Raw genomic sequence first — 24,832 nt, 5'->3', positions numbered from 1 at the left:
CATTTTCGGGCTTTAGTATTGACGATATATTTTCAAGCATATGTTATCTTTAAGCTCAGTATTCATGATATTTTCTGGGATGACTAGTTCAAACACTGCTGAGTATAAGTTTAATCTTAAAAGCGGTGTTATTAAATTTCAATTTATTATTATTATTATTTTATACTTACCAGAATCTGATTTCTCTATTAGATGTGTTGAAGTCAAAGATAATACTGGATTTTTGTTCGACCTTATACTTTTCTGCTGAAGCTCCATAACGGTCAACACGTATAATACCTCTCTGGGAACCTATTTATGCATTCATGAAGGATGAAACCCGAAGGTGAGTTATGGACTTATTCTAAATTCTAATATTCTCATAATATCTAAATTCTAACTGCTTCCCTACTTACCCCTAACTTGAGTGCTTGTGAACCACATCAAAACCCTGATTTATCATACACCACGATTAATTGCACAGTTGTCTTTCCCTCAAACTGCAAACTGAGCAGTAAATCGTGGTGTTACTGTACATGGTTTGCCTGGTGAATACCATGATTACAATATTAAGTTTATGATAACAATTCTTCTAACCCTTAACACATTACGCCCACTTTGCAGGTGAGGAACAGAGAAAAAGTCATATCTTGGGATATGGATCGTTCGTTCGTTGGCTTAATCAAGTAAACTGTGAGTAGGCTAGGGGTTACACCAGTCTTAATATAATAGATAATAATAAGATATAAAGATATAAATGTATTTACGATAAAGGCCACAGTAGATGGATCTTCTAACAGTCTCGAGAACTGACTCGTCTGTAGAATAAGTTGCTAATTATAAATTGTATTTTAAGAACGTTCGATTTCTCTAATTTTTCAAGTGTCTAGATTAATTCTGTACTGCACCTAACCAAAGAAGCTTAGCCTTTTAATTTTCTCAATAAAATCTCTTCATGAAAGACCTATAATTATAGCTATGTTTGCTAATATTAGATAAAATGAGAGTCTAGGTGCCCTAACTTATGTTCCATAAAGTGCTGAAAAAAATGACCATTAACGTCAGTATTTTTTGCTAATACATTGTCATTAAATTTGATGGTCATTAAAGACATTATCACATTAATGCAAATGGTCATCCACTGTCGTTAATTGGTCGTTGCCCATCCCCTTAAAACGTTTAAGCTGCTATAATAATGAACTATATCTTAGAGAAGTTGGTAAAATGTTTGAAAACATAACTTTTGCACGAAGATAAATAAGATCAATTCAGTGCAATAAAGTAGTATTAAAATGCCCACAGTTCACTTATCCTCTACAAAAAATTAATAGGTCCAGAGTTTTCTAATCTGCGGATTGTTCGATCAATGCACCTCTACTTTTAGAAATTAACCCATCTCCATGTTTTCTTCTATATCCCCCATCTCCTCTGACAGGATTTGTAGAACTGCTGCAGCTGTTTTTTTGTGAGATACTATCTTTTCGACATCGCTGATGGAGAACAAGTACTGGCTGTTGTCAACAATAGCCTTTATCAGCCCGTTTGTCAAAGGACAAGGAGCTATCGCCACATTGAGGGTGCCCTCGATCATCGCTTGCCGTTCTTCCTCGAGAGTCTTCGTCAGGGATGTCTTATCGTCGGTAGTCATCCTTCTTTTTTTGTGATCTGTATAGAAATGCTTTAGAAATCGTCAGAATGTGACATATCTAGATAATGGTTTGTAATGATACTGATAGATTGCATTGTATGTGTTGTATAAACTTTGTAATTTTCGATATTTAATTAATGAATTTGATAAAGGAGCACTGGGTTGTAGTGGCTCTTTTATTTCAATTATAAGTATGTTCACATGAGACACGCTAATATCAGAAACTTCATTGCAGGACTTCTCGAAATCGTGCAACATGATGTTCAAACTGAGCCACCTCTTTTGGAAAGCTTGCTAGGACGCCTACATTACAGTTCGGTACAACAGAGCAGGTATATGTGCTGGCGTCAAGTCCTTCAACTACTGACGCCGTGCTCCTTGTGCTCCTTGTACCTCAACATTCCAGTCTCAATAACAGTAATATATTTAGGTAGAGATATACTTACTAAACCATTTAGTATTTTGTAGAAGAGCGTAATTGAATTATGTTTTCAACTTGGATCTAATCGGTAGAAGTTTTAGCTCCTTTATAAGAACAAACTCTCTAGCAAAGATGCACTATTTCTATACTAACCGTTAGCAAACAATTTGGCAGCTGAAATTGAACATACAGAAGCCTCTGTTAAAGCTCTTGGTATCTCGTCTCTGAAGTTCGTGGAACAATTGCTGCAGCAAACATCTGCACCACTGTATGGAGAAGAAACACCTGTAAATAAACAAGGACATCAAAACGTGTCAGTTAAAAACTTAAATTGCAGAATCATTGATATCGATAATAATCAACAGATTGGGGTTTATTGTGAATGGCCACAACACTCTTCTGTAATAAAATATATTTCCCAGATCGTAATCAACCTTTAATCATAAATTCTAGGGTTTTAAGTATACGGTACACCATAGAATGAAGATAATGTAAATGCTCACCCATAAATACCCTGTTCAGAAGGACTCTGCAACAGTGACATCTGTTCAATCTAAATGTCTCCGCGAATGGACTGGAGGTTGAGTTTTTTCTTTTGACGAAGATAATACAGACACAATCTTCGCCGTCTCTTCCACTACGCCCTGGGTATTTATTGTTCTGTAATATTTCACATTAATATTTACTTTGTATACTTCTTTATTCATGCTTTTTCTTTACATATTCTCTTGTAAGATTTACATAATTACCTTTCTTACCGATTCGGTGATATGTTAAAAATAAAAATCATTTAAACTTCTCAAACTTCTTGAACCAGAATGTGGAAGCTGGTAATCTTATAAGGGGGAGGCAGACTTAATTTTATAAAACCATGTGCTTTTGTAATTTGTGCTTACCAACCTGCTCTCTGCAACAATTCCTCGATATCATTTGTCATTCTAGTTATAATTACGTACTTTACTCCTGGAAGTTGGAACGAATTAAAAAATGTAAGATAACAGAAGGCTAATGGTCAAGTTCAGGACTAATTCAAAAAATTTCAAGCCTTGTGGCTTGTATCCTATTCCAATAATAATTGGCATCTTATTCCAATAAGATTTCGGTAATTTGATGCTAATATAATGTAACTTTGAGTACATTAAAGTATCGTGAGATCTCATTCTTATTTACCTTTCATGTCAACCCCCATGCTTAGCAGTGACGTTGTGATCATGATTCGGGTCTCGCTAGTCGAACTCAACAAGGAATCCACCACATAATTTTTCAGCTCCTGTGAGTTTACTGCCGTGCACCAGTTTATATGTTTCCTGAGGGCTGGCTCCGTTTCCTGATTAAATATAACTGATGAAATCATGCTTTATGGAACAAATCTTTGACTTGTTCGAATCTTCGAGTCTAATTCACTAATTGTTAACATTCGTTTCACTAATAATGTTGATAATACATAAGAAAACGAAGAACTAATAATTATATATAATTATTAACTGACCTCCCATATCATATCTTTTATAACTATAGTTTCGTTGGTAGAATATGTAAACACCAAACATTTTGGGGCTTCCGCTTCTTTCGTTTTCAAAAGGTTTGCTAAAACCCTTGCATGCCTTTCGGAGAAGTTATCCTCTATACGGACAAACGTCATGTTTGGCAATACAGGGTTCCTAAAAATTGTTAAAAAAGTGATTATACGTAATATGTCAACGAACCCCTATACAGCAGAAACCTCTTATCTGTGTCATGAGTTAAATATCTGATAACGACAGTATCTAGAAGAACCCCGACCATTTTTATGGATGGAATTGTTGCAGTTTCCATGCCACTCTGAATGGTCGGACTCTTCGGTACTAATTGCGATGTTGGTTTCACTTTTAAACAGTACTTCCTAATTAATAAGCTAGCAATGAACTCTACTTACTAATACTAAGAGATTACTGGAAAAAGTTTCGTTTCACAAAAATAACATAATATCTGCATAAATATTCTAAAAATTGTCTCACCTTACAAGCTGAAAAATATTTTCCTCTTGGAAACCCAACTGCTCAAAAAGTTGATGTTTGTTCAACGTTGTGAGTGTCGCGGTCAGGGTTAGAACAGTTGGCTTCGTCTAGGGTGAACATGATGGTTAATATATCACATTATTATGGTTAATTCATCAAATATTTTAATACTTTATATGTATATTCTAAAGTTACCACCAAAGTGGCAGAGTTTATCTCACATCGCAATCCGTATTTTAACTACCGTGGCGAGTAGTATGTGATTTGTGAGCATGAAAGAGTGCAAGTGCTATAAGATCACCTTAAAACTGTTGATCGCATAATCTAAGTCGGCGAATGTCTTTCTGAACTCCTTGCCCCAGCTCAAGATGGTGTGCGCCTCGTCAACGACAAACAGTACATTCTTGATATGGCTTAGTTTCTTAAGCTCCTGAAAAAGACAATATAAGTAAACGTGTTGATCATAGATTTGCACGCACCCGGCCATTTGAGGTGTTTTTGGAATAATACTCTGTGGTTACAGAATTTTGTGTATACATTCTTAATCACATTAACAACAATATAAATAGATTTTCAATCAATTTTATTTTTAACGGTATTTCAGGTACGGTCCACAAGTTAGTCCGCGATAATGAAAATGACTGTACAGACCTTTCTCTTCTCTTTCAACATTTCCGGGTTGGTGACTATGATATCAGGGACATCATCATTATCTATTGATCGTTGGCTGCCGTTAAGATCCAAGTACTTGAGTCCATACTGAAATATTTGTTGACTTAGACTATTGTAAGTAAGTTTATTCTTTTATTTGCAATATATATGATGAAAGTTGTAACGGCACACATTTGATGTATTCAAATCTTGATCAATCGTTAGGCGCACGACTGCTTGTTTTTTATGGTTTTCAATCAATTATGTTGTATTTTTAGTGGAGAATTTGGATTCATTCGTCCACTCGCTCGAAACCTTATCAAAAGTTGACACGTGATTTTTGTTCAGAGAAACAAGTGGTGAGACGACAATCCCGATGAAGTTATCTGCACGATAAACTTTCTTCATACCCAGTACCATTGCTATGAAAATTAGAGACTTCCCGCTTCCTGAGAATAGGTTAGTTTGATAAGATTATATCATCCAAAAGTTAAGACTGAAAGTATCAGGTACGACGTACGTATCGGCCCAATGTCAATTACCATCTCTTATATTGTGTTTAAGTGCAGCTTGCGAATTTAAATGCCTCTGTGGGTTAATCAATATCATGGTCCCATGGGGTGATACACTGTTTTCAAAAATACAAACCTGTCGGAAGAACACATAAGGCATCTTTTTTCTGGCAGAGCGCATCCAAAATAGATACCTGGTCATCCCTTAGCTCCATGTTGAACTTACTAACCTCGTCTTTACACACTGTGACAGTTACTATTATTTTCTATATTTGAAAGATGTGTGAGCCGGGGTGTAGGAATAATTGTCTTCATGGGGGGACGGGGGGGGGGGGGGGCAAATCCTATTTATATTTTTAGTGCTTTGCGCTACAGCTTGAATTTTTTGGCGTTTCACAAGAATTGGGAACGACAAATTGAAATTGCGGCACGTGCAGAATTTCGATTTTCACATTTTCTGCAGCAAATCGCGATTTTTCACGTTTGCCGCGATTTTCTCAGATCCTCCTCCTTTTTCAGTTCTCCGCGAGAAATCGCGCATTTTTCCTGTACACTTAAAGTCTGAAGACCAAATTCACCCCCTGCCCGCTTTCTACACCCCTACGTGACTGACAGTTATTTGACGAGAATTAACAATAATAAATGTTTGAGAATTGTCAGTTGTTCAGAATATATGGAATATAGCAACAAAATGGGAATATTAATCATACTTTAATTGGTTTTCGTATTTACGCTGATCAATCCGATTCAACAGTCAATCCTAAGGTCACGCGACAGTCATAAGTGTTAACAGCATCTATGCGAACTTTTACAATTTGCTCATAATGATATAAAAAGCTTACCTTGTAACGAGAGCAAGCTTTCCGCAGAACTAGACGTTTCCATAAAGTATATAACCTAACCTAAGTGTAAGTAGATTAGTCCAAATCCCACCTCTAAATTTTACAAAGTTTTGATACTTGGAAGGTGCTTATAATACCATTGTTTAATGTAATCCTTAAGGTACAAAACTTTCCTTGTTAGTTCTTAAATTGTCAAGTAATACATAGCCAGTGAAAAACATTGTTCGATACAAATCCCCTCTGAAATCCCCTCACAATAGTGTCCAATTTGAATCGTATACGCGGTACAACTGACAGGGTAAAATACTGTAACTTGAAGTAGTCATAAAATAGCATTATAGCTTTATATGTATAAAGTATAGAATTAGTATAATCAGCCAGCATAATATAATAGTAGTTCACTTAGCAACTATCATATTCATCACTATCAGTTTCGTCATCTTCTGTTACATCGGATTCGTAGTTCGACTCCTCTGAATCGGTGTCCTCTACATCCTCTTCGTCATCATCGGACGCGTCTTTATCATCACTAGCAGGCCGGGTAATCCCCAGTTTCTTTAAAAGCTTTATAATGAACTTGTCCACGACCTTGTATATATCCTCCTGAAATAAAACATATTATTATTAGCCGTAATGATAAGATATTCGTTATGAGAATTTGCATCAATATTCAATGATCAATTTATCGTCCGAATAAAAAGGCAAGTTTTTTGATCTCAAGAAACTACAATGCCTAATGCCTATTGCCGGCCTTACAACCTTTAATGGCAAAATAACTTACCCGGCAGCTTTCGTCAAAGAGAAAGTTGGCTTTCAGGTTTTCAAACCCTGGGAAGCCAACTCTACCAGGGCTCTTGACAAATATTTTGTCTTCTTTGACCGCATCGATTAGTTCCCGCACGTTTCTGAGCGGCTTCTTCGGTCGCCTTTTCTTCACCCCTAAAACGAAATAAAAATATGTTATTGCTATGCCAACAGTAACGATATAAGCTGCTTATCTATACTGTTTAATAGTAATGTACAGTCCCAACAGTGTTATATTCCACTCAACGAGAATTGTTGTTTAAAACTTAAGTTTTTCGGAAACGGATACCTATCCAGCACAATGATGCTCATCACTTTATATATACTATTTAATTACTAACCTTTACAAGAACGTTCAAATTGCGCTCTACACTTTGTAGTCAGTCCAAGTGTACAAGACGCTTTTTTTAAGCCAGGAACAGTTCTCTTTCTCACCGTCTTTTTTATTAGATTATTGTGCAGTTCGCACAGCAAATCGTTTGGAATTCTATTCCCAGCTCCTTCACGTAATCCTTGTAAGGCAAAATGCTTAACAAATTTGCATCGATTTTTTAAATCTTTTTAAAGAGAGACTGGGCCAAGTTAGCCCACGAGGTGTGGCAACCCTGGGGAAGGTTGCCAGTGAAATCAGATTGAATGGTTGAGGATGTTGTAAAAAATGACATGAGTCAAAATGATACGCTTAAGTGACAACTGGGTTTGGAAAAGTAAAATGAGACGAGACAGCATATGAGTTAATACTCTAAGTCACTCCGGTCTGATCCAACTCTTCCGGCACAATTAAGCGTTTGGTGCGGTTTGCGAATTTGATAATCGTGGTGATGTGTTTGACTGTTGGTTGTCGAATATGTCATTGACAGAGAGGTAGTAGTCCTGGAAATATTGACCTCTTATTTTAGTAATTTGGGCAATAGCCAGACACTGTCCAAGGAAGTGTGAGACAGTATCCTCTCCGTCGCCGCACATAGGACAACCATTGGTGTTAGATTTTCAAATGGTGTGAAGGTGTTTGTTTAAGCCGCAGTGGCCAGTGACCCGTGAATCGTGATGAGGTGAACTGCAGTTCTGTAATCTTGTCTGTTGTTGCTGACTGCTGAGTGATTTTATTTTTCAACGGTAAGGCACAGTAAAAACAAAAATTGAATACCATATTATAAGTTTCAAAAAATTGTACGGAAAAGCGTTATGACAAAATGCAGTTTGTTTACCTGTTGTTGCGTTGTGTCTAAGAGCGTGTTCGGCTTGAGCAGACAAAGTTACCTTATTTAATGCAAGCCTCCTCAAACAAACATTCACGTAACTGAAATTCATAACGTATTGAATTAAGAATTGCATACTCGAAAGGAAAGTTGATACCATGGCAGTCCTTATAACTTTATATAACATTTCAAAGCATCATTGAGACAGAACATTGTTTTAGCTAATGGTACGCCTATAGTTCATACTTTTTTTTCCCTTTTTTTCGGAAGAACATTAGCATAAATCTCAGGCAAAGTTCTTGTCGGTCAGCATCACCCTCTTTGATGGCGTCGTCGTGATTCTTCAGTAAGAGGATGTTGAACATAAGCGACACGCAGTAGTTAAACCTGGCGAGCGTAAATGTCACATTAAGAAACTGTATTATCACTTAATTAATAAATTAATTAGTTAGCCTCGGACACTTGACGGATAAATCAATTTACACTAAACACATGGACCAGGAATCACCTTTCAAAGGTAAATAGATTTGAGATGGTTAAAGAGCCTTTTGAAAGAATTTATAAGTTCCAGTGTAGAGATTGATACTGACCCACACCAAATTCATACTGAAAGTTATATGAGCACCAACTGTAAAAATGTATTCAAATTGTAAGCATGTATTATTACCGGCCATCTTCCGTATCTGCTGCTGGTGGTGGTTGAGCATTATGTACCTTTGCTCGGTGTTTATGGAGGGTGTTTGCTCTTCTGAACACCTTTCCGCATAGGTCACACTTATTCTCTTTACTTGCCCATTCTGTTCCCGCCAGATTTAGAACGTGATTCAAGACCATGTCCGTTATTGTACTGAAAATGTTTATTTCACATATCAACTTTTACTTATGACGAAGCTGCCAGACCATTTGCAAATATAAACGTTTTTGCCGATACTTGTTATTGATAATGTTGCATATCTCCTCATACAGGTTGTTTAATTATAATTCAAGAATCTATATAGTATTAGAAATAACATATAATAACCTCATAAAGGCAGTATATTCGGCTTTCGACTTAATCCTCTCATCCAGAAGATTCTCATCATCAAGGTTGCCGTATAGGTCAGGATTAAAATCAGCTCCGCTGTTACTTTTGTGAAGCTCCCTCAACTTCTCCCACATTGTCTCGAAAGCGGCAACTGCGTAAACCTTTTAAAGAAATCAAGTTTGTAATCACGAATATATATAAATACTAATACTATACTAATAAATGTCTATACTAAATATTGTAAATGAGAAATTTAATTACGGGATCGTTCACATATTACGTGTAATCAGCCAGCGGGGGGGGGGGGGGGGGGGGGGGGGTACCAAATGCTTACGGTTGATCAGGGGGGGTTGGTTGTTGATTACATCAACATTTTAATTTGTTTTTACCCTCTAGATGCTAGAATAGTAACAATTTGACAACATTTTAATTCAAATTCCATTTTTACTCTGATAATGTAAAAATTTAGAAATTGATCGGATATCCGACTATAGTCAGTAGTTTAGAACAGGATTGCCCGCCACCGCCGGTCAATTTGACCACACCGCACACCACCGGTACCAACCACCCCGGCGTACGACGGCGTGGCGTGAATTATGTAAAATCAAATTTTTCCGTATGATCATCTGAAAGCTCCATTCAAAATTCAATTTCAGATTGAAAAATAAGATAAATGAATAAATAAGATTAAAATCAAATTTTTTCAAACTTACTCAAATTGCCGGGCAAAAACCATGATAACAGACCTAATTTTAGTTTTTAAGGGTCGATCTCACGCCGGTGGCGCCGGTAGGTTTAGGGCTCACACTGCCGCCGACTGGTTTAGCCACGGCGGACAAGCCTGGTTTAGAAATAGAAGGTGATTGGCCGGATAAAATAACAATGATTTCGGCTCATTATGATCAGGGTAGCATCAAACGTAAAGAGTGTTTCCAGAGAAACTAGTCAGCGGGGGGGGGGGGGGGGGGGGCCGGGGGGGGAGGGGGTTAGGCCATGATTACCTTATAATTATAGGAACGGACATAATTATGAATGGACATTAAAATAAACGCTCGAAGGCATCCAAAACCATCAAATATCCGAATTTTTTGGGCGTTTTAAAAATTTTAGCCGATAATGTGTAAATTAACTGTTCACACAATGAGCAAGAAAGGCAGTCGTTAAGCAGTAAAAAACGTCAACATATCTGTAGATCAGAGTCTAGTCTGTGACTAGGGAAGTTGTGTAAAAACAACAAATACGAAATATGACCAGATAACAGGTTATCGTGCATTAAATATTCCAAATAATACCTGCTTTTTTAAAACAATTTTTTATTTGACCACCTTGGTCCTGCATATCAGTGTAAACTTTTACAAGATGTGGGGGTTAATAATAACTCAGAAGAAGTAAACGAGGAAGCCGAAGATCAAGAAAGTGATCATGCCATACTGTGATATTTATTACTTATGGCATGATAAATTGTATAATAACTATTATATGATATAGTTTAGTCCGAATCCGATGATAGAAATTACAATTGACTGAAATTAAAAAGTTGTCATACAGAATATTATATATAGATATACTAAACATGAGTTCGCAGTGGAAAGATTTTAAAAACCTTAAACGGACGGACTTAATTTGAACGGACATTAAGATGAACGCTAGAATCTTCAGCGTTCAATTAATGTCCGTTCAAATAAGGTCCGATAAGATACGTAATATTGCTGTCAGGAGAGGGGGGGGGGGGGTTGGGTTTTAATTACGGAGGGGGGCCGGGGAGGGGTAACAATTTTACGTAAATTATTTATTAAATTACGTAAATATTGATTACGTAATATGTGAACCAGAACGACCACTAATTTTGATATTTACAGGGGTTCAATACACATTTTTACACTAAACTTATGACTTTTTTTGGTGTGTGGTGTAGTAAATTGTAAAAGGTGTATTTTTACCTCCAACATAGCCGAGAGCATGTCAAGCACCTTATCGTATCGGTGCTTGACATCCTTCGTCGCTGCCCCCTTGTTTCCGGCAGTTGTACAAGCGCCCGTGTAAGTTGGTTTGAAAGCTTTCGTACCAGAGCTTTCGTATTCCTTCATCATTGCCTGTATTTTATTTTATTAATTGACATAAAAGCCTATGCTGGTCGGTTCATCGCTTCATGTACTGTAAGCTTAATGCTTCAATAACGGGCGAAAAAAGTATGCTAAATAGCATATTTTTCTAATATTAGAAAAAACTTATGTCTATGTTCGGAAAACTCACGTCCATGTAACACATCTGGAGATGAAACTCTCCAGCGTCAGGAAGAAATTGGTGAACCCTGCTGCCTGGCTCATTAGTCCGCAATTTCTTCACTGACAGAGTTCTCGACAATGTTAGATGATCGCCACTGAAAACTGTCTCCGGCATCTGTTAATGTAAATCGTACGTTTAACTCAACGTATTCACATGTATGCTAATGTTTTCACTGAATCAAAATAAAGTTGAACGTACTATCGGGTAATGTCAAATCAATTGTGCTGTGATTACCTTTCCAGTGTTGGGGTCTGTAGGGAGAATGTCGGCAACTTGGTCTAATATTTTAGCTGACTCGGCATTCTGCATTTGGTTGTTATCCAAGACCCCTTCCGAGAACTGATAATAAAAATATGTACAATACATATATACATATTATTATATATTACAGTCATGTAAACATTCGGGAACTCATGTATCGCGTAGCACATTTAAGGGCGGTAGACTTTAATAAAATCATACTCTAATTTAAAGTCCACCTGTTGAGAACTACCATACATTTTCATTTAGTCATAATTTAGACTAAAAATGTAGTAGACTAAATTTTTTGAGACTTAATTTTTCGGCTTCTATAATTTAAAAGCAGACCAAAATTTCATAAGAGCGTGTATGACATGAATATTATTGAGCTTACGTTCTTTGCAATTAATAGAACTATCAGGAACCCGTGTAAACCTAAAGGGACTAAAATTATTATTACCTATTTGATTCTCGTTTTGTTCACTTGAAGGGCTAAATTTTGGGCACTAAACTTCTTATTCCTTGGCCAATTTTTTATTTTTTCATGCTGATTTCAAGGCCATGGGAAGGCCATTTAAGCATCTGAACCAGTCAAAAAAGTTTTAGTTCTTTTACGGTTTTTGCGGAAAGTTGTGTTAAAGTTGATGCCGTGGTGTCAGTAAAATGGTAACAGATGTGTACAATATATCGTCTCGTTTTATATATACTATGTAGTAAGATGACATCACCGTTCTTACTTCCTACTACTGAACTACGTTGACAATTACATAATTACACGTTGCACGTGTAATCCACTGCTTCTATGCTTTCACATTCACATACTTCCTTTCCCCATCTGCCGTGAAACTTTAAAGTACGTGCGAATTTTTTAGGTAGCTCAATAATGGAAAAATAAATAAACGGAATGGAAAATGGTCTCGAAAAATGTGACTAAAACTATTGTAGACTAAAAATTTCAGAAATTTGTGACTGAAATTATGGTAAAAACATTTTTGTAACCAAATTTGTTTGCCTTAAGGTAATTAGAGTTGAAAAAGAATCATGCGTACCAGGAAAGTAGAATGACTCATCGCCTTAGAATATTTGTGAGGGATGTGAAGTGTGGCATATTTCTGATGCTTCTTTAGACAGGGAACATGCACAACCAAAGCCCGGGATATCAAAACTTTAAAGTTTTCGTTAATTTCTTTGATATGTTCTTGTGTTGGCAATACCATGCTTGCTGAAATGTATGATGATTATACACTTATTTCATACAAATATAGATCGACATTTCCCACTAATTCAAGCTTATCAGTTAACGATAAGCTTATATGGCCGTTCGTATTCATTATTTAATCTAATTTATATCACTACCTTTCAGATCTTCAGGCCTTATAAGGGGTTCCGTAGAAGATAGCGTATGATCTCGTATTTCCTCCAACTTGCCAGCAACTGCGAACACATCTAACGTGCTATCCTTAGATACCCCGACATATCTTGCTTGAGAATTCCTGTGTAATGAACGTGGCTTATAAAAAGAAACAAGTTAAACTGGTCATGATTAAGTATTATTTTAATCTAACTTGAGTAAACGTCATCCAAACAAAACGAGAAATTTTATGGAATTTATAGCTGAAAATATTCGTACATGTTGAGGTTGTCTCCCATCTGGTGCGTTCGCGGATGAAAGATTGGCAGGGTAGCATTAGTAAGCGGGGAAACAGCTTCCCTTGTTGATTGTTCATATTCATTTATGATGGAAACTCCGCCGGAATCTGATAAAATATAAAGTATAGTGACTAAGATATAACTGTAACAAGATAAATATAGATCGTAAAATGCTGCCATGTTACAGAGTAAAATTGCCATAAACCGAGTACATGTCTCACCATTTTGGACGATCTTGGTTTTAAAATTGCTTTCGCCGAGATGGAGATGCGGCAGTTTCTCGAAAGCTGCCAGATTAACCGGAGTTCCAGCCTTAACCGCTTCCTTTAGTAATGCTGGTACAGCGTCATATATCTGAGTCTCGTTTGCAAGGATTAGCTTTAATGAAGTTTTTCCGACCGTCAAACCAGTATACTGTAGCTGATCTATTGCATCCACAGTCAGCCCTATAAATTTTGAACCAATACAAATCAAAAATTAAGCACTATTTATAAATTCGCAATTTCACAAGACTTCAATGCGGACCTATTAGTATTACATAGGAGAACTAATTTTAAAGTCCAAATTAGGTATTTAGCATTTTTAAATTGATTAAAACTTACTAGAACTGTACAGATACAAAGACGTTTGGGCCGCCCAAACGGACAGATTCTTGTTCGATAGCTTGCCCAGCATAGCCAGTATCATCCCAAGACGACTCATCAGTCCTTCTTCATAATCCTGTAGTGACATTATTTGTGCCCTCGAGTCTTAACTATTCTGCAATACATCGTACAATATATTTTACTGTATTACTTAACACATATTCGTAATTTTAGTTCTACGCTGCAATATGCCCGATAATTTCATTAAAGTACAGTGCTTTTGATAATATATTCTTTAAATAAGAATAGATTATTAAACGAAAAATACCTCTTCGTTTTGGTGGCGTGACTTTTCTATCCATGTTCTGAGAACGAGCAAAGTCAATTCAGCCCTTTCTTCGAATTCCCGGACTACCATTTTTGGCGTAAGGTCTGTAATCTGACTCCTGGCTTCTGTATAAATTAGAAATATAACTGTTAATATTTTCTGTGATTAGTTGATAACTTAAGGAGCATGTGAAATACACAAATTGTGTATGTGCATTACAGCCTAGTTAAATATGAAAGTATCCTTAATAGTCATGGATCTGAAGACATTCCCGTCTATATAACTTCTGCCCCGGGGTTTGAGACTTGGAATAGCTCCTCACTCTAATCAGAAGCCGAGTTTTACTAATTTTAAGTATAGTCGTGACTCGCGAGAGCTTAAAAATAGGGTTTGGCCTAATAAATAAACAACCCAATTGTCTGTGGACTTTAAAATTATGCTCTACCAACTCAATGAGATGATTTTAAACATTTTGCTACCTGAGTTTAGCTCCCTAACCCCAATCTGAATCAGAGTTATTTTCATTTAACGCGATAGCGTTAAAATATCAACAACCTGATGTCTGAGGACTTTGAAACCATGCTCTACCCCACTCAATATTATAATTCTGGACATTTCGCTGCTCTAGTTTGGTTCCTAATTTCAATCAGAAGCTGAGTAATTTTGATTTTAAGCGCTGCAATCGCTACTCGCTCCAAATAGAAGTAGAGTTATTTTGGTTTCAAAGCGCCAAAAAAGGGCGTGGTCGATTGCGCAAAACTGTACAATAGCCAACATTTTTACCTAAGTCAAATTTTTTTCTGATGGGTCCCTTAAGCTATTCCAAGTCTCAAACCCCGGGGCAGAAGTTATACAGACGAGAATGTCTTCAGATCCACGACTATAATAATTTGGCAAGTGCCTCTGCTATAAAGGCATAGGCGACATTAAAATATAATTGTAAAAACGTAAAATTTATCTTAAACAATCTAAGTACCTGGCTGACCGATGCCACCCTTAGTATGTACTCTCAGTACAGATGGGTGTTTCGTTGACACGATGGCGGATCTTTCTTTCCTTATCTGTCTTCTAAGATCATTCGATGTAAACTGAAATGCGATTATAAAATGTTATAATATTAATAGTGAAATATCACGCTTTATACGCTGTACTTAAGTATATCATATTTACTGTCTGTACTGTCTTGTGCTATAAGTTACTGTACCGTTACGTATGGTATTGTTATTTGTTATATGGTATTGTTATTTGTTTTATGTTGTATACCTATAATAGGCAGTATTAGTATCACACCACGATTCGGCAGAAATATCATAGTTTTCTACATCATAACTTTTGAAAGTTACGAAATTATTTTAACAGTTTTGCCATAAATCGTGTAAATGGGCGTCGCCAATAGTTAAAATTTACCGATTGGCAATTGGGCACCGGAGCTGTTGCAGCGTCTGCAGTGTTGGTCCCAGTCTGTGTTTCTACATTACAGAAGATTCGTGGTTCATCCCGTGTCAACTTTCTCTTCTTACTGCCTCTTACAGAAAGTATAGTCTCCTGAACATTTTAAATGTGATTTAATACTAATCGATTGTTCATTTTACATGTTCATTGTTCATACATCAGCAAAATAAGAATCTGTATTTAAGATAGCCGGCACGGTTAAACTTCTTGAAACAGTAAAAAGTGCATACCATCTCCAGTGTGTTCTTGAGCTTTCCCAAACATGTGACACAGACTAGTGTTCCCGTGTGAAAAGAGTACCCGATACTCTCTAAGAGGTTATCTGCAGCCTCTAACCTGCAAGAAATTTGAGTATAAATCTTTGAGAGGGCCGGTGTCTATTTCGTGAACATGCACTGCCGATGATATACTAAAAACCGCTCAGTTCAGGGGTGATAAGTATCCTAGTTTGTTTTTTTTTGTGGCGGGTTTTATTGTGTCGGGTAAAAATAATAGCGGGTAAACGTATGACAGGTTTTCCGAAAATCCGCCAAAATTAGTCAGAGCCAAATGTTCAAATGGCCAAATGTTTTAAGCACTATCTATAATAGATGTGATAATCGTCAAGAAATCGCTTTTAACACGAAATGCTAACGAGATGGCTATTGAGAACGATCGCTCGCTGTCTAATATAACCATACGACTACGACCATCATAACATAATTTACTAAATTTCGTGACAGTAACAATTTGTAACAACAAGTGGTTTATCATATAACATAATCATGTACCTATGTGATGACAATGCACAGCACAGTACACATTTTACAGGTTTTCTTGGCATCGGAAACGTAGGAAATAGATAGTAAAAATCAGGAAATATGTCGTTATGAAATCATATATGCATTATATATACATTCTTTGATCGCTTGAACATAATCATATCAGACAAGCGCGATGGAAATTAACCAATTAAAGCACGTATATTTAATGCGCGCGTCTAAAAATGTCTCATTAACCGAGATTCTGGAAACATGTGGCAGAATGACCGATTTGGAAACATGACCTTGTACTTGTAGCCACAATTATGCCTGGACTGACTTGGAATTAATCTGGTATAGTAGAGGGACTACAGCTGCTACTTACATTACATACCTTAACTTAACCTAAAACCTTCATTAACATTGCTATGTTTATTCTTTAAGATTGCTACATGTCACAAGTGCGGTCACAAGCCATGAGATACGTATAATTACCATTTACTGGCCACTAGGAGGTCACCTTTAGGCTACTATATAAATGTTAGTAACCGATGAAATTAAGGTTAATAACATCTTAATCCACTGTTTTAGTAAAATAAAGTGCCTTAAATCTCCTTAATAGCCGATCACCAATCAAGAATTACATGATTTAACACGTGAATATTTTCAGGAGTGGATTCGTGGGAGGAGGAAATTGCCGCCGACCTGAAATTCCGTACGGGAACTGGACAGGATTGAAACGAGTGCAACTAAAAAGTCGTGCATTGACAAGATCTCTGTAAATAAGTTATTTATCGGTTCAGGATTTTGATATTTCAAGTCTTGTTGACTGTCTTGCTGAGACGGCCACGGTCTGACCGTATTGCTGAGATTATCAACACCATCGACACAAGACAGCATCTCGAAAAGTGAAGTTTGATATAGCCACAAGACCTGATCAGATGCAGAATGAACTACTCAAGTAAGCTGATCCTGTCGTTTATGATATGTATGCAGGAGCTCTAAATTACTCTTTCACTTGCACTACCAACAGCTACATCAAGAACTTAAACTGTCGAACTAGAGTTTTAAAATCTCCGATCTCAATTAGTGCAGCAATCCTTAAGGAACTTGAAATCTATTTGTTTGTTTGATTTCCACTTGTCTCATGCTGTTAAATTATGTGTGAGGTAATCTCTATAATCCATATCTACGAACATTTAATTGACCTCATACTCAATCGTTAGTTTGCAGCATTGTAGGATTAGCTAAAAATAAAGATGAATGAAGATTAGATAAAATACGTAGTAACTACTAACTAATAACTCAAACTTCGTTTGTTTATCTAGATTGTAGAGTACGCTATATGGACAAGTTCATTTGAGTTTGAGGATGTTGGTAAATATAAGTGACCGTATTAAAAGGCACGGTGTAGTTGACTTTGCCACACTATGAAATGACACAAAACCTTGATAGTTATGATAATCGTATCATTCTCTAGGCTAACTTTGTCACATAACGATATCTTAATCAGGAGGTATCGGTTAAATACGGCTGGCACGTAAATGTTTACCTTTTGACACTTTAGACATGTAACGATGTAAATATAGACCCCTTGCTGCCATTTTGATCAAATGTTCGAGTGTTCAATTCACTGGATGGGTACATATATCCGTTACTTACACATTGGGACAACTGTTGTTATGTAGGTGTGCAATTATTTGATTACCCGGATGTGTTGGGAATCGTTATTATTATATTGTTAAAAGCAACTAAAACATAGAAGGCACAAACAAATGTATTTTGTCACATACTCTTGATGATATCTGAACATGTGTGAAATTGAACAAATAATGATATATACCAGCTTGAACACCCTATTATTAATTGCAGGAATTATAGGAATTACACCCTATATTAATAATATTATAATACGGGGGGGGGGGGGGGGGCAGTCAGTACCCATTTGTTGGCCTTAATAGCTCAGTCACTGAGTCACTACCACTACTGGTTCGTAAGTCGTATTTGTCTAATCATAAAATATTTGTGTTCATTTTTTTCAAATGAAGGATCATTTTCGCGTTTGTTTGATAGTTTGGATAGTCGGATCGAGCCAAATATTATTGAATGGTGTTTTGTCATTTAAATTACGTTTGTCCTGAAAAAAATTAGAGATCTAGATTCTCAGATGACCGAGATGTGAAGCATATCGAGTTTGTTCTGGTTCATTACGTGTGATCAGGTGATTAGGTTGAGGCGAGATCCGCATTATGGGAATCGTGCAGAGAGCCCAACTACATACAGGCTACATGAAGAGGTCTCCTCCTAGTCGTTGGAGTGGTCTGCATCACACACATCTCTTCTACGGTGTAGCATGTTCCTCCATTCCACTCGTTTTAGAGCTAACAGTTTTACTGCGACACCTGTAAAGTCAGCCGCATCCTCGAGTACACAGGCCATCCAGACGTTGCCGGTTCGTCCTCTCAGTCTCTTTCCATAGTTTGGTTTGCAATTCAGTAGAAAATTGGGAAACCGTGTCTCTGGCATTCTGACAACATGTCCGTACCACCTTAGTCTAGCCGAACCGATGAAAGTTTTAATAGACTTAATTCCAGCACGCCTGAGAACTTCTTCATTGGAGACATGGAAGAGTACCCAATCAATTTTGCTAACGAGATAAACAAATTGCTTGACTTCGTCATTTTAAATCCGTTTCGCACCATCCTTTCAGATTATATTCGGGATTTAATGACATATTGCAATATGTTACAATACAACGGAGTCTCTAACATGTTCAAAACCACGAGTATAAGCAATTCAATGTTGATTGGGTGTGGCCCCCAAAAATCGATTCTCCAAATTTTGGTGACGGAATCCTCGAACAAGTAGGTACAGTATGCCCTCTGTAAAGCAACAACTCTCAAATATAAAACACGGCGGTGGTAAAAGACCCAACGTATGGGTACTGACTTTTGCCCCCCCCCCCCCTCCCCTGTTTAGTGATATATATATTATATTACGTACTATGGATCAAATAACACTACTTGTACCATGCACCAGTTACATAAATCATTATGTTAACAGTGTCACAATTGCACCATCGCAAAAGGTTTAAAATAGGTTAATTATGTCACAAACAAATTATTATGACTGTTAGCTCCTTGCGGGCAAAATAACTAGTTCATCGAAATATTTTTGATGATAAGGTTACATAGTATTCTAATAGACAGTTTTTGGGAGTTCCAAATAGTTTCTAGTTATTCTGATTTCTTGCGACAAATGATACTGCACTGTTTCAAAGTAACAACTTCGTATTCATGCTGACAAAATTGGTAAATATGTGAGAAAACTGTCTCATAAAATTTATTAATCAAAAATGGCTAAACGACAACAAATTGTTCAAATACTAGACTAAAATTAGAATCAAAATCTATATATACACCAATGCTCGATCTGCTATTCAATAAACTTAAAACATCAACTAAACAGCAAGTACGTGATTGTGATCGTGTGATGGAATGACATGTACAGTGATAACAGATGATAAGGTAAAAGATACAATACATGTGAGATGGTGTATACACAATGTGAGTGAAATTATAGTGAGTGGTTACTGATTGTGAACGAGATGTGAAAAAACATTAAAACTTACTACTACTAGAAAACTGAAACTGTATGCAATAAAAAGGGAATGAAACTAAAATATCTAAAATTCTTCAGTACTAGCTATGATAAAACGTTTAATAGTATCCAGTTCTTCTCTCTTGTTAATTGTAGGGTTCAGATTAATAATAAACATCGCTTCGAAAATCTTTCTTCTGACAGTATTGGGCTCAATTCTTAAAACATCTACTTCTAAACTGGGATTTAACCCCTCATGACAGCTCGAATAATGTATGGCAAAAGCTTGACTAACATTAGAAGGGGTAGCAGGGTAGGTAGCGTAACGTAAGTGTTCACCTACACGAGCATGTACTTTCCTACTGGTTTCTCCAACGTACAGCTGGTCACATAATTTACACTTAATCTTATATACGACATTCTTCACTTCACAATCTTTATTACAAACTATCAAAGGAATTTTACATGAATTAATACTGCAAATTTTTACTACAATTTCGAAGTGGGTTTAAAGTTTACTTTAATAGGTAAATTGTTCTGCTTTACATTATTTCTAATCTTATTGCTAGCACTGTCCGAAATAAAATCTAAATTAAGAACTGTCCTGGAATCATCCTCAACACTCTGACGCCTGTTAGAATTACTACTGCTACAATAACGTCTTGGGTTCTGGTAACCGTTTTTCTGTAATAGATCTTCAAGGAGTCTGAGAGAGTGCTCCTTTTCCGCTGGGCCAGATGAGATGCGGCAAGCCTCGCTATATAGGTTCTTCACTGTATTAATCTTAACAGACTCAGGATGGCAAGAGTTGTTGTGCAGGGTAATATCCTTTTGTTGCGGCTTGCGGTACAATCTGCTGGTTAATTTACCGTTTGGCTCGATCCGAGCCTGACAATTCCTTATTTATTCTATTTCTCGTGTTCTGTGTTTATGTACGATAGCTTATGCTTATAACACACATTTTCCGAGTATCGATTCAGTCCCTGGATTATATTATTCTTACTTGTAACAGCTCTAGGCAGAATGTTTGAAATACGTATTTTTGCGATATTAAATTCTGCCCACAATGTTTCAACAAATTCTTCGATGTCTTTTGTGACACTGTAAGAGTTTACTGTGTTGATGACATAGTTAGTACCAGTCAGTAGAACAACCTTGTCTTTCTTCTTTTGTCTTTTTCAGATTTATCATATTTTCTTTCCCTCAGTGACGGTTCGAGGAGTCAACGCAAAAACTGTACCTCTCAATTCAACGGGGATTTTACATCCTATTGTTCGAAGAGTAGTGCAATACCTACATCAGAATAGTGCAATACCTACATCATCTACGCGCTTTTGTATTTGTTTGCACAGTGTTTGGTGTAAAGATCTTTTTACCACTGTATGATCCTGTAATATGACTCAGATTACGGATAAAATAAAAAAGATGTTGCATGACCTTTAATAGTTTATACCTAGCTGATATGGAACCAAATATTTACTTTTAAACTACTACAAAATCTAGTTCTTTGAAGCGCTGAGGCATCCGTATATTTTCGTTAATTTATGATGCAGATGAATTTTAGTTGTGTTATCTATCATCTCCAGGATACCAATTGTACAAGTTTTAATTATATGTTGTCCATTCTGTAAATATTGTTGATTGTGACTAAAATTATGGCTTTACGGATTTAATTTGGAATATTTGTTCTGATTATAATACTAATTTTGATGTCCTGCACAGCAGATCGAAGCATTTTTAATTTATTTACTATTTCTATTATATTGCTGTTTAAATTTGACTCTAATTCTAATTCTAATTTGTAAAATGCTTTCCTGTCTCAAACTCAATACCGGGGGACTAAAGTGTTCATACAGTGATACACTAAAGCCCGGGGTCCCGGGTCCCCAAGTAAGCAAGTAAGAATAAGATAGAGAGAGAGTTGCAAGTTCAAAAATTGTGAATAGTTGAGGGTTAAGCTTTTCTGTTAATTGTTATCACATCATCGAAGAAGTTAGTATACAACGTCAAATAGTCTAGAACCTTCTAAATGTGACTCTACCGCACACGCGGTAACAATTAAGTATTGCATCTATCACCTCGCGCACGCGAGTTCTTGTCGTACAGTTGCACCTGAGATTTCTCGCGAATCTCGCAATTCGGATGACACCCACTATAGTGAAGCGACCGTGGGGGTCACCGCGTGATACAACTAAAAACGTTTTATCAAGTTGAACTTAACGTAATATGTATTGATTGTTTTGTGAACTCATGTACAATGTTACTATTATTGGGCGGCGTTCAACCTGTCATTCCGCCTAATCTTTATTTGTGTTTATTATGAACATTGTAGGCTTGGGTCCCCAAGTAAGTACAACAGGAAAACAACAATTTAAACAGAACAACGTAATTTAGTAAATGCTCTTACGTAGTAGGAATTTTAATCAAATACATTTTTACTGAGTCTGAACCATTATTAAAAATAGGACTATCGAGACTTATAGCAGATTCCAAATTACTCGTAAAATAATTGTTTCAAATATTAGACCGTCGACGAGTTCAACTCAGCGCGCGTCTTGATAGGTTATAAACTTACAAATTCCAAATTACCATGCCACATTTCATATAAATTTAATTACTTTCCTGAGGTATTATTTGCAAAACACTGTAAGATCACGAAACGTATTGACGGATGTTACTCGTCTAAATTTCTTCGAAGTAGCGCGCGCCGCTTTCATTGACATACGTTGCATGCCACTTTTCGCGCGCATGTATCAACGCTTTCAAGAAACGCATGACCACAAATTATTAATAGCTTGCTTGTTTGCGATATTTTATGTTGTATTTAATTGACGATGTCAATTCATGGCAGCTCGGCGCGGCACAGTAGCGCATCTCGCACAGTAGCGCATCTCGCCGATCTGTCGCTGTGAGAAGCCTTATTTGTTATTAAGTGCGCGGCGCGGCAAAGTAACGCATCGCGCTACAAATGTTGTATGTATTGTAAAAGAATTACTAAAACAAATGTGGGATATGCGCGGAGTAGAGAAACTGCAAAATGTCACGTCCAACGTTACTGGGCGGCGCTCAGCCTGTCATTCCGCCGAACCTTTTATTTATTCGAGCTGAGTGAATTACGATCTCCATCGCCCTGAAAAAAGTGCGAATGCTCATTGGATGTTAGAGCGCACGTGACCGTTCAGAACCAGTTACAGCCGCGCAAAAGATCACGGCACGCCAACAGCCAACTACCAATAAGAAAAAAAAGTGACGTATGCGCTACAAGAGCCGCGCGCTGAGTTAGATTGTAAAATCTGATCATTTGATTGTAAAATTGCATAAACGCGCCTATTTGCGCGGTTTAGAGGGTTCAATTACGCCAGGCTATGTTTATGAACATAATAGCCTGGGGTCCCCAGGTAAGTCTAACGTCACGTAAAAGAAATTTTAAAATAGTTGTATACATGTGTAGGGTAACTGGAAATATTTAGTTTTTACTGGTCAATGGTTGCTTATTTTTGACCGTTTTAGTCTTACAAGTAAAGTAAAATCCTTTAAGTGCGCGCAAGGCTATACTGGTTTAGCAATCACCAATGATATTCACGCCGCGCACTTGTTAAAACAGTCAACCAGAAGATCGTCATGAAAATCGAGCGTCGTTCAGTAGTTCTCCAGGAATTTATCATATTTAAGTTAATATCATAAATTGTTGATCACAGTTGTGAGTTAGTGTGCTCGTGATGTACGAGAGACATCAATTTCGTTTCTGATATATTTGTCAAATGTCATAATATATAATATATATATCCTACATAATATATCCATCCTACTTTAATATATAATATATAATAACATCTATAAACAAAAGAGCACCTAAAGAGGCCCAGCAAAGTGCTGGCCTATTTACGCTTACGAAGACTCATTCGTTCAATATGTCTCAAAGTAAATAAACTCCTCCATCCTACTTTATCTCTTGCTAAGTTCACTAAGTTGGTAAAATCATCTTCATTTTTCAAACAAATTTGTCTCTTAAATAGGTCCTTTTTCACAATAATATCATACAAATTAGTCCTGTGTCCACCCACTCGTCCCTTTAGCGTTTGACATCCTAGTGTAGCAAATAACAGAGAAATGTGATAATAAATTGATATAAATCAATAAATGCCTTGGAACTCTCACAAGTAGTGCAAACACAATACATAATAGGACATTTAAAGAATTTAAATCTTGTGGCTGTTTCCCTGTTCATCCTCATGCAACCGTTAATTACGGATTTCTCCACTATCTGCTGTAGAGGATAGCACAAAACTCCCAACACAACTCCCGTGACAGATGTAAGAACTGCTCCATGCGACTATGATCGACTACATACTAATGCAAATCGTTACAATTTACAGTGATTCTGTACTGAAGCGTCTGGCACCTTAAATTAGGAGTCTTTCTGCAGGCAGTTAATTCGATTATGTGTTAATGATTCGTGACCACTGGGCACTTATTTGAGCTGCACGTATAGAGGAACCCCGTTTATTCGTATCAACTTCATCCAGTTTTGTTAACCCCCATCAACATTCTATCTCAAATTATTGATATCATAATTTATCCAGCCTCCTTCTACTGTTTGCAAAAAAGAAATAAAAAGACTTCAACCAGAAGAGACTAGATGTGTAGTGGTGGCTTTGATAGCTTGTAATGTTTTAACATGGTTCTAATAGTTTTAACCTGGTTCTACTTCTAGTTGAAGCACACAAGTACAAGTAGGTTGGTGGCTCAACATTCGTTTGTGTTGTGCTCTCCCATGTGCATTTAAGGAATGTAAGGTTCTTGAAACATATACGATAGTTCGTAGTAAAGTGTGCTAATCATCTTCAGAGGAATCTATTTGCTGCTTATAGTTAT

The 24,832-nt window shown here is 36.8% G+C and overlaps 1 long non-coding RNA gene across 1 annotated transcript; it reads left to right on the top strand.

Annotated features, from left to right (window-relative positions):
• The first annotated feature begins 192 nt into the window (after positions 1–192).
• Positions 193–21,718, top strand: LOC134811861 (uncharacterized). Its single transcript, XR_010159861.1, has 10 exons — positions 193–325; positions 604–672; positions 1,415–1,615; positions 1,863–2,057; positions 2,223–2,361; positions 2,571–2,696; positions 4,650–4,723; positions 5,045–5,155; positions 17,028–17,318; positions 21,165–21,718. It is a non-coding gene; the product is annotated as an uncharacterized LOC134811861 (long non-coding RNA).
• Positions 21,719–24,832: the final 3,114 nt, after the last annotated feature.

Source organism: Bolinopsis microptera, chromosome 1 (genome assembly GCF_026151205.1).
Source record: "Bolinopsis microptera isolate Bmic1 chromosome 1, MBARI_Bmic_1.0, whole genome shotgun sequence".
NCBI lineage: Eukaryota > Metazoa > Ctenophora > Tentaculata > Lobata > Bolinopsidae > Bolinopsis > Bolinopsis microptera.
This window is presented reverse-complemented; position numbering and strand designations above follow the sequence as displayed.